The sequence below is a fragment of the Hoplias malabaricus genome, chromosome 8 (genome assembly GCF_029633855.1).
Source record: "Hoplias malabaricus isolate fHopMal1 chromosome 8, fHopMal1.hap1, whole genome shotgun sequence".
Lineage (NCBI taxonomy): Eukaryota > Metazoa > Chordata > Actinopteri > Characiformes > Erythrinidae > Hoplias > Hoplias malabaricus.
This window is the reverse complement of record NC_089807.1, coordinates 19,342,563-19,352,898: the sequence shown is the minus strand read 5'-3', so window position 1 is coordinate 19,352,898 and position 10,336 is coordinate 19,342,563.

Genomic DNA, 10,336 nt, shown 5'->3' with positions numbered 1-10,336 from the left:
TAAAATGTTTACATGAGTGGCCTTACTCACCTCTCTGTTGTGTGCAGTCTTGGTAGTGAAGAGGGTTTTTCCTTTTTGTGTGTGTGGGGGGGGGGGTGGCTTTATTTTGGAAAATGGCTCCAGCTGGACATATTAATTATACTGAGACCCCAAGCCTTTTTACCCTATATTCTTTAATGTCCGATCACTTGGGAGTAGTATTGCACACGAAATTCAGGATATGAGTTAGAAATGAGGATTTGTCATGGAATGAACAATTTGTGACAGCTGACTGTGATGGTTATCTACCCACGTTTTTAGTTTGGAGAGCAATGTCATGTACTACCTTTACATGAAAACTCCCCCACACAACACTGCCTATTAGTCTGTCATCTTTTCCTCCCACCACCCCCCAGTATACACATGCACACGGGCACAGGCGAAGCAGACCTAACTGGGCCCAAACTGCCACACTCAGCAGGGAGCTGGAAAGGCACAGCTTTGTGCAGCTGAACTCAAACAGCTCTAGTCGATACTCAGCGGGAAGCTTGCTGAATACACCGCCCTGCTGCGGACACTCGCTTTCTCTCTTCCAGCCTAAGAGCCAGACACATCACTCCATCAAATCTCTCTCTGTCTCACTCAATCACACTCTTTACTTTCGTATTCATTTTATTTCTCCTCTTATCTCTGCTTAGCTAAAGCATGCGTCTTTGGCTGTTCAGCAGAATTTTAGCTTAAAGCAACACTGAGTGTGCACTAGCACGGCAGTCTTTCTTTAATAAAATGACTTATTTTCTGGAACAACTTAACAGCACTCTTAGTGCTTTTGCATTTACTCTTACAACATACTTATGACTTCCAATAGAGACATGGCTTTTAGTGACTCCAGTGCCATGTACTGCACACGGTCTGAAGAAACATGTCTTTAGATACAAACAAGCATCTGTCCGAACAGCTGTGTCCAATAGTGTGTACATGCAGACATATGGGTCTGCATGTGCAGACATATGTGCAGTTTTTCCACACGTCTTAGGACATCAGGTTGTGTGTAATAGTGTGTATGCATGTGTGTGTGTTTGTATTTTACATGTGCTAAGAATATTGATAGATCTGCCCTTATTTAAGTCACATAAAAATTGAATACAGATTTGATCTCACTGAAAGATTGGATTTGATTTGATGCAGAAACTTGTCAATATTTGATTCAAGAAACTTTCATAACATATAGAAATTTGCAAATATTTAAGTGCCATTGATACATCAGCTCCAGTTGTAAAATTAAGCACCACCTACCAGTGCGTCATTTCCATATTTACAGAAGGAATGCATAATAATACATTCAGATTTCTCTGTACAGAGGGAAATAAAAATGACATACATTTTTTGTACTGGATTGACGTGCACAAATTATAGGCATTATTGTTATATTCTGTGTTATAATAGCATATATAATAATGCTATTGATAATTATATAATTATATGAGTTCATTATCTGTGGAACACAGTCCTTTGCAGGGCGACACACACACTCAAACCTACAGACAATTGTGAGTCGCCAAACCACCTACCAACGTGTGTTTTTGGACTGTGGGGGGAAACCGGAGCACCGGGGGGAAACTCACGTGAACACGAGGAGAACACACCAAACGGAGCGGGACTCAAACCCACAACATCCAGGTCCCTGGAGCCGTGTGACTGCGACACTACCTGCTGCGCCACTGTGCCGCCCAACTGTATTTATATTTTTGACTATTCATTTATGATTTATGATATCATTTTCAACTTTTCAGCATACTACTTTGATTACTTTGAAGTGCTGTTATCAAAGAAATATTCAAATATTGCTTTAACATACAGGAGCTTTCAAATATACATATAGGATGTACTTATATTACGTATGGGCGTTTGTACAAAAGGCAAATAGAGACATAGCAGATATGGACTCACCTTACACATTTAAGAAATATAGGACATATTATGACATAGATTTGCAATATATACACACTTGGGGACCTGGCCCAGAGGAAGAGTGGGAATGCACGGCTTTCTTTTGCCAAGATCTCTTAAGGTGGAAGAAAATCCAGTGAAGTGGTCATGAGCAGGTGCTGTGCTTTAAGCAAGGTCCACTGGGATGTCATGAAGGATTGCTTCACTAATATTACATGTGAAAGAGCATCTCGTGTGTGTGTGTGTGTGAACCTATGACAAGCTCTTTAAAGTGTATCACTGCCTGGCCATCTGACAACATTTAAATGTATGGAAAAAGAAAACATAAATGTAATTACCAATCTTATTATTAATGTATGTTCTGATTACCCGCAACATGACCCCCCCCCCCCCCCCCCCACACACACACACACAAAAAGGGAAAAAATGTGCATAAGACCTGATTGAAATGGAGCCTTAGGCTTTTGTGACTGATTTTCATTACTGAAATGAAGACATAAATGAATTACAGTCCACTCTGTCCTTCGTTAATGAAAATTACTTAGACAAGGAAGAAGCACATTTTGCTGGATGTTTATTTATATTTAGTTATATTGCACTGATGTTTAATTGTACTTAAATCAGTTTCTTCACATTATTAAAGGGCCAGTTCACAAGTGTTTCCAAAACCAAGTTCAGAACTTTGTGGCTGTTTTAGATACAAACTATTTTTAACTTAGCTTAGATAATAATAATATTTAACCTGAAATGACTGAATGTAAAAGCTTTTCACACTTGTTTTTCAAACAATTATTCAACATGATGATAAATCCACTTTTCACCCTGACTCGCCTCAAATAAAATGAACATTATATTTAGACTACTATTTTGTTAAAGGAGCAATAGGTAGTTGTTCACTAAATGATTAAATTATTATACAATTTTACAAATTTGTTTCTAAAATATGCAGCTTAAAGAAGACAAAACATCTAATTGCTTGGCAGTCCCATAATGAACCAGTTTATGTTCCAGAAAGTGGGCGGCCATGTTTAAAATCACTTTAGGTCTTATACACTAATTCACTAGGCCACTAGGTATATGTATATTTACTGTTTTATAACATGAATAAGAATTGCTGGATGTGCAATATGACAAATCCTACATGCATTGATGAATGAAAGTTAATAAACAAATTTGCCTTGAAAATACATCCACAATTGAATCAAAGCTAGTATATCTTTCAATGATAATGTGAAAGAAACTCTGGGTGTTGAGTATGGAATACAAGAAATTCCATTTTCCATCAGAGGAGCATTTTGATTTTATTGTATTTCTTAAGTACAGAATTATATTTATATATTTTCTACTGAATTGATTTAATTTAAATGTACACATTGTTTATCTGCTAAACATTGCTAAAAATGGGAATATTCGTGGGCATTCTTTCTATTTTTGAATCGTTGAAAAATATTTTATATTGGCGTAGGCGTTATTAGGACACTGAATATGATATATGTGACATTGCAATGACATTGCTTTATTAATATGTCAGTTGCATGAATCTGTTGATGTGTTTATGCATGAGCACATGGATACATATCTTGATGTTTTGATGCATGGGGGTAATAAAATATCAGGTGAAAGGACACAGGGGAAATATGAAATAGAGGGGGAATTCCTCTACAGAATAAATCAACCAACCGTGAATAAGGTGTTGGTTGAGTTGCTTGGCAACTGTGGGACAGAGCTTTGATGCTTAATATGTGTGACTTAACCTGCCTGTTTATTCTTTGTGCGGTGTGTGTATTTGTGCTCCCTTTTATAGTGTTTAAAGAATCCTTTGGGGATAATTTTGAAACAAATTAGAAAAGATAACTGGGTAAATTTTATCATAAGTGCATTAATATGAACAAGGCCCATTTGAAACTTCTGTAACAAACACTATTCTGCAGCTCTGAACATCTGATATAATGACACACAAACATGACCTGTTTGAACAGCAATCCTCATTTTCCCTGCAAGAACCCACAGTGAATAATAACACTGGGGATGGGGGGTGTGCATATTTATTTGTGCTGTGTGTGTATTCCGCTGGTGTAACTCTCTCTGGGTATAAGGAGTCTATGATACCGTCTGAGAATATTAATGGCTGACATCACCATGGTGATGTCTCATCTCTCCCCTACCTTTCATTTTTGTCAGAACTCACCTGAATACAAATGTTCCATCATTCAGGCCACACACTGATCCCACAGGCTTCAATGCTCAGAGTAAAGTATCACCTATGGTCCCAGATGTGCTCTAATGAGTGAGGTAATACAGAATAGTTGTTGGAATTATCCATCCATCCATTATCTGTAACCGCTTATCCAATTCTAGGGTCGCGGGGGGTCCAGAGCCTACCTGGAATCATCAGGCGCAAGGCGGGAATACACCCTGGAGGGGACGCCAGTCCTTCACAGGGCAACACGCGGACACATTCACTCACACACTCACACCTACGGACACTTTCGAGTCGCCAATCCACCTGCAACATGTGTTTTTGGACTGTGGGAGGAAACCGGAGCACCCGGAGGAAACCCACGCGGACACGGGGAGAACACACCAACTCCTCACAGACAGTCACCCGGAGCGGGAATCGAACCCACAACCTCCAGGCCCCTGGAGCTGTGTGACTGCGACACTGCCTGCTGCACCACCGTGCCGCCCCGTTGTTGGAATTAATAATAATGAAATATTCAATTAAATATATTTTACTTTAAAGGAGCAATCTGTAGGATATTTACTGTACTCATAGTCAGAAAATGTCCAGGGTGTGTGAGCACAGATTAAGGAAACAGTCAAAGCTAAAACATTGCTGCCTCTCACAGCATTGATAAAGCAGTATATTCTTCTTGAGAAGTGCCCAGTCTGGAGCTCCTATGATCTCACCCTCCAAGGCCCTGCCTGTGATCCTGCAGCTCTGTCCACTCATTTAACAATCCACAGTGTGGCCAGGTTTACAGTGTCTCATAGCCATGAAATGACCAAGTGAACATAGTTAATGTTATATTTTACCATACACAAAAAGCCCCTTTGTCCTTCTAAAAATCAGCATGACCAAATTCGGAGAGAAAATGAGTGGAAATATTAGCTCTGTGTTTGAAAACTGGAGGCAGAAAGCGGCAACACCACAGAAAAAAAACAGCTGGTTTATTTCAGGTGGATTTGGACAGAAAAGACTTGTAAATGCAGAAAAATGGACTCGCATATTCAGATTTCTTTCTTCAATAGCTCTCAAACGGTGCATGCAAATGACTTAAAACTTGCAAAGTATTGTTTTTGGGATCCAAGACAAGCAACTACAACTCAGTTTATGTCAGAAATGTTTGCCATTTAAAAAACACGAAATATATTGTTGAAATATATTGCTAAGGGACCGTTTACAAACTACACTACACAGTAAAAACGAAGGTGACGAACCTCACACATGATGTATACTACATCTCTTACCTTGATAAATTTAACCATTACTGGCCCGTGGTGATACATTTTTCATTACAAATTTCAATAGCTTTTGAACCTTTGATGATATTGTTTCAAAACTAATTGTATTTGATCAAATGCAACCCACATGACATACTACACTGCTTATTTTGGCAAATTTAACCATTACTGGCCTGTGGTGATACATTTTTCCTTATAAATTTCAATAGCTTTTGAACCTTTGATGATATGGTTTCTAAACAAATTGTATTTGATCAAGTGCCACCCACATGACATACTACACCTCTTATTTTGGCAAATTTAACTATTTCTGGCCCGTGGTGATGGGTTTTTGAAAATAAATTTCAATAGCTTTTGAAGGTTTTATGATATTGTTTCAAAACAAGTTGTATTTGATCAAGTGCCACCCACATGACATACTACACCTCTTATTTTGGCAAATTTAACTATTTCTGGCCCGTGGTGATACATTTATCATTACAAATTTCAATAGCTTTTGAACCTTTTACGATATTGTTTCAAAACAAGTTGTATTTGATAAAGTGCAACCCACACTACATACTACACCTTTTATTTTGGTCAATTTAACCATTGCTGGCCTGTGGTGATGGGTTTTCGAAAATAAATTTCAATAGCTTTTTAACCTTTTATGATATTGTTTCTAAACACGTTTTTTTTTAACAAGTGCCACCCACATGACATACTACACCTCTTATTTTGGTCAATTTAACAATTAATGGCCCATGATGATGCATTTTTGAGAATACATTTCAATAGCTTTTGAATGTTTATTGAAATTGCTCAGAAAGAACATGTAGCTGTTTGAATGAAGTAATGGTGGGGTAGGCAATAATTTGAGCAGGTTTTTTAACAGGTTTTAAAATATTTTTATTGACCAACTGTCAATATTTTGCAGTAAGTATATACACACAAAACAACAGCAATAGTTATAATCCAAAAAAATTACTTTGAATGTAAAAATTAAGTTGTTTGACTCATGAGAGACATAACTTTTTCCAGAGGTGTACATACAGTAGGTGTATGCAAAACGTTGGTGTTTCCACATGATACATTTAAAGAAAGCTGGAGCAGACATTCCCAGAAACAGACTACCTTATGTAATGCATAACATGAGATGTGTTGCTACTTGTCTTGGACAATGTCCTAGATCCACAATGGCCCTTTACAGACAAACAGTCTCTGTTTCTGGGAATGTCTGCTCCAGCTTTCTTTAAATGTATCCTGTGGATACACCAACATTTTGCATACACCTACTGTATGTACACCTCTGGCAAAATTTATGTCTCTCATTTAACATGTGTAGTATGTCATGTGGGTTGCATTTGATGAAATACAATTAGTTTTGAAACAATATCATCAAAGGTTCAAAAGCTATTGAAATTTGTAATGAAAAATGTATCACCACGGGCCAGTTAAATTTATCAAGGTAAGAGATGTAGTATACATCATGTGTGAGGTTCGTCACCTTCGTTTTTACTGTGCAGTGTAGTTTGTAAACGGTCCCTTAGCCCTCGCGGAGATTGCGGCAGCCCATAGAAAACAATATATTTCGTGTTTTTTAAATGGCAAACAATTCTGACATAAACTGAGTTGTAGTTGCTTGTCTTGGATCCCAAAAACAATACTTTGCAAGTTTTAAGTCATTTGCATGCACCGTTTGAGAGCTATTGAAGAAAGAAATCTGAATATGCGAATATGAAACCAACTTTACCGGAGTCTGAAATGTTTCGACTTGGCAAGGCTGGTGTTTCTTGTTGATTTTCCCTTCCACCATAAATGTCGTTTATGAAACAGATCCTATCCACAATTTTCTTCAGATATTTCGTTCCACGTTAATTGTGTCGGTTTACAAGTCCTAATGGCGTTACTCGCCAGGTTGTTGTATTATCGGTGCCACCTTAAAAGCCGAAGCTCCTTTTTCAATTTAACAATTTAAAGCACACGACCAAGTGTACATCATTTCACTAAAACATCTACCTATTAGTGAAACCCTTATATTCGTTATAAAACAATGGTATTTACACTTTTCAATCATGTTGTTATTCACCTTCTTCGTATGAAACACACAAACCACAGTCCTGTTTTCAAACCATTCAAATGTCCCTATGCCTCACTGTCTTTATGTAAAACACACAACCTATGGCGTTTACTTCTTTTAATCTATACATATGCGTCTGTACTTCTATATTTTTTCAGAAATGATTTGCTGTTACCTGTTCAGGAAAAAAATTGCCAGCTCTGTTCTGTAGTGTTGCTGCTTGTCTTGACTCCACTTTTTAAACACAAGGTCAGTATTTCATCTCATTTTACTCCGTCTCTGGTCATGGAGATTTTTAGAAGTGCAAAGGGGCTTTTTGGTTCCGGTAACATATAACATTAACTATGTTCACTTGGTGATTTTAATGGTTTGGGACACTGTCTACCTGGCCATACGGTGGAGTGTTAAATGATTGGACAGAGGGCGGTATGACAGGCAGGACTTCGGAGGATGGGATCTGTGAGCTCCGGTCCGGACTGGACACTTCTCAAGGAGAATATACTGCTTCAGCAATGCTGTAAGAGGTAGCAGTGTTTCAGCTTTGTTTAGCGTTGATAAGTTTCCTTAATCAACAATCACGCGCCCTGGACATTTTATGACCAAATACAGTAAATATCCTACAGATTGCTCATTTAACTAAAACATGTACAAAGAAAGATGTCCAGTGTTTTTATTTTTATACTGATGCCTGCAACACACTCCAAAAGTTGGGTTGGAACGGGGCAAATCATTTTTATGTTTGTAGAAAATTCAGGTCTCACACTGTTCTCTAATGTTAGACTATAAGCAGGTGAATGTAAAAGATATTAAAGTAGCATTAATCAAAGGCTCAGACTTTGCAGCAAAAATTCCAAACCTCATGAGAGAATTCTAAAGCAGTTCAAACAGAACATTTGCAAAGAACAGGTCATTTATCATCTACTGCACTTAGTTTTATTAAATAATTCAGGAATTCTGAAGAAATACTATTGCATGTAGGGAAAGGATGAACAGAAATGTTGTAAGAGAATGACCTGTTGAAATTGTCAGATGACATTGCATGAGAAACTGTTAATTCCATTGATGTGGAGGCAAACATTGGGTTTTTAAAGAAATATATACTGCCATCTAGACATCTTTTGTTCTGGGAAGTTTCAGCAAGACAATGCCAAGCCTCATTTTTTATGTGCTAAAAGTGTTTGGCTTAATAGACACAGCGTGTGCTTGACTTCATGAAGTGGAGAATCAGGCAATTGCAACCAAGGATTTATGAGGTATCCTTTATCAATCCAGATTGGGAAAACGTTCCACCTGCAAAAATCTAGTAATTTGTATCCTCAATTCCCAAATGATTAAACAGTGTCATTAAAAGAAAAGGTGCTATAACACAGTGGTAAACATCCCTCTGTCCCAATTTTTTTTCTTTTTTCTTTTGGAGTGTATTGCAGACATCAAATTTTAAATAGGTTTATATTTAAAAAAAAATAAAGCTGTTCAGAGAAAACATTGGATGTGCTTTCTTTGTACCTTTGTCAGTTAAACAAAACTTCAAGTGAATTAACAAATCACACATTGTTTTTTATTTGAATTTTCGGAATGCCCATCTGTTACGGAAAAGGTTGTTTATATATAGTAACAGTAAATACTGCCCTTCCAAGCTATGGGTTACAAAAGTAGACATAAAACCAAAATACTGTTTATTTGTTTCTTAGTATACTTACGTAAAACAGGCTTGTAACTCACTCATTCACATGTTCTTATATTTAACATCGAAATTCAGTGTGAAACATCACTGAAACTGTGTTTGCTTGTGGTCTGATAATGACATTGTCCTTTTTAAGGTCAAACCATGTTAGATGATGCCTAAACGGGTCTTGGTGTTTGCTGGGGGGTTGGCAGCTCTCCAAGGTGCTGGACTTCATGTTAGACCCGATTGTGGTTAGCCTCCAAGTCACTGTAAAAGAGTCTTATTATATCAGGACAGAAGGCTCTTCACATTTTCCCATTTTCCATATTTTCCTATTTTGTTTTTTGGACTTTGTAGGACTAAAAATAAATATGTAATTTCTTAAATCTATCAGTAAAATACAACTGGGAGTAAGTGGATTTGCTTTAAAAACATCCAAGGGAACATCACGCCCCTATCTCGGATAGGAATGCAATGAACTATCATAATCACTAAATGCAGTAATTATATCATTTACCTACATGAATAAAAAAGTGTTGAAAAAGGGATGGCCATTTGATAAGGGGTATGATTCACAGGAGAAAGTGGCATACTTTCAGAAATAAGTAATTGATTCTCAGTGGGGTGATAACCTTTAGGATAAATCAGGGATTGTAATTGCACAGTATTCAGATTAACAACTGTTATTAAGGCTGTATTGACTATACACAGCCTGTGTTGACCCCGAGCTTATATTATGAAAATGCAGAAGTGTGCTTTTCCCTTATGAAGTGAATGTAGTGTAACCTTTAAAGCTCATTTAAGGTGCACAGTTGGATAGTAAGATCATTGCTGCACATTTGAAGCTACATTTACACTGCATCCTCAAAAACAGGTGTGCCTGTATACTATTCTATCGGACAGAGTAATGTAAAGCTGTATAACCAGCAAAAACTGCACACGTTAATAAATCTTTTTTCGATTTAGAGCCCATGAGGTGTGAGACAGTCAGCTGTTTCGTTTTTCCTTTTTTTATTCCCTGAAGGATGGAACCTGTCTCACTCAGCAGATCACAAGGCTGAGAAAGAAGCAGCAGAGCTACAATCAGCGGTATCCCGCATTCACACACACACATACACACTCGCTCTCTCTTTTCTCCCTATCTCTCTCGTTCTCTCCCTCCCTCCCTCTCTCAGGACCACAGCCCCATAGGCTGTGTGTATGCAGTCTGCGGCGAC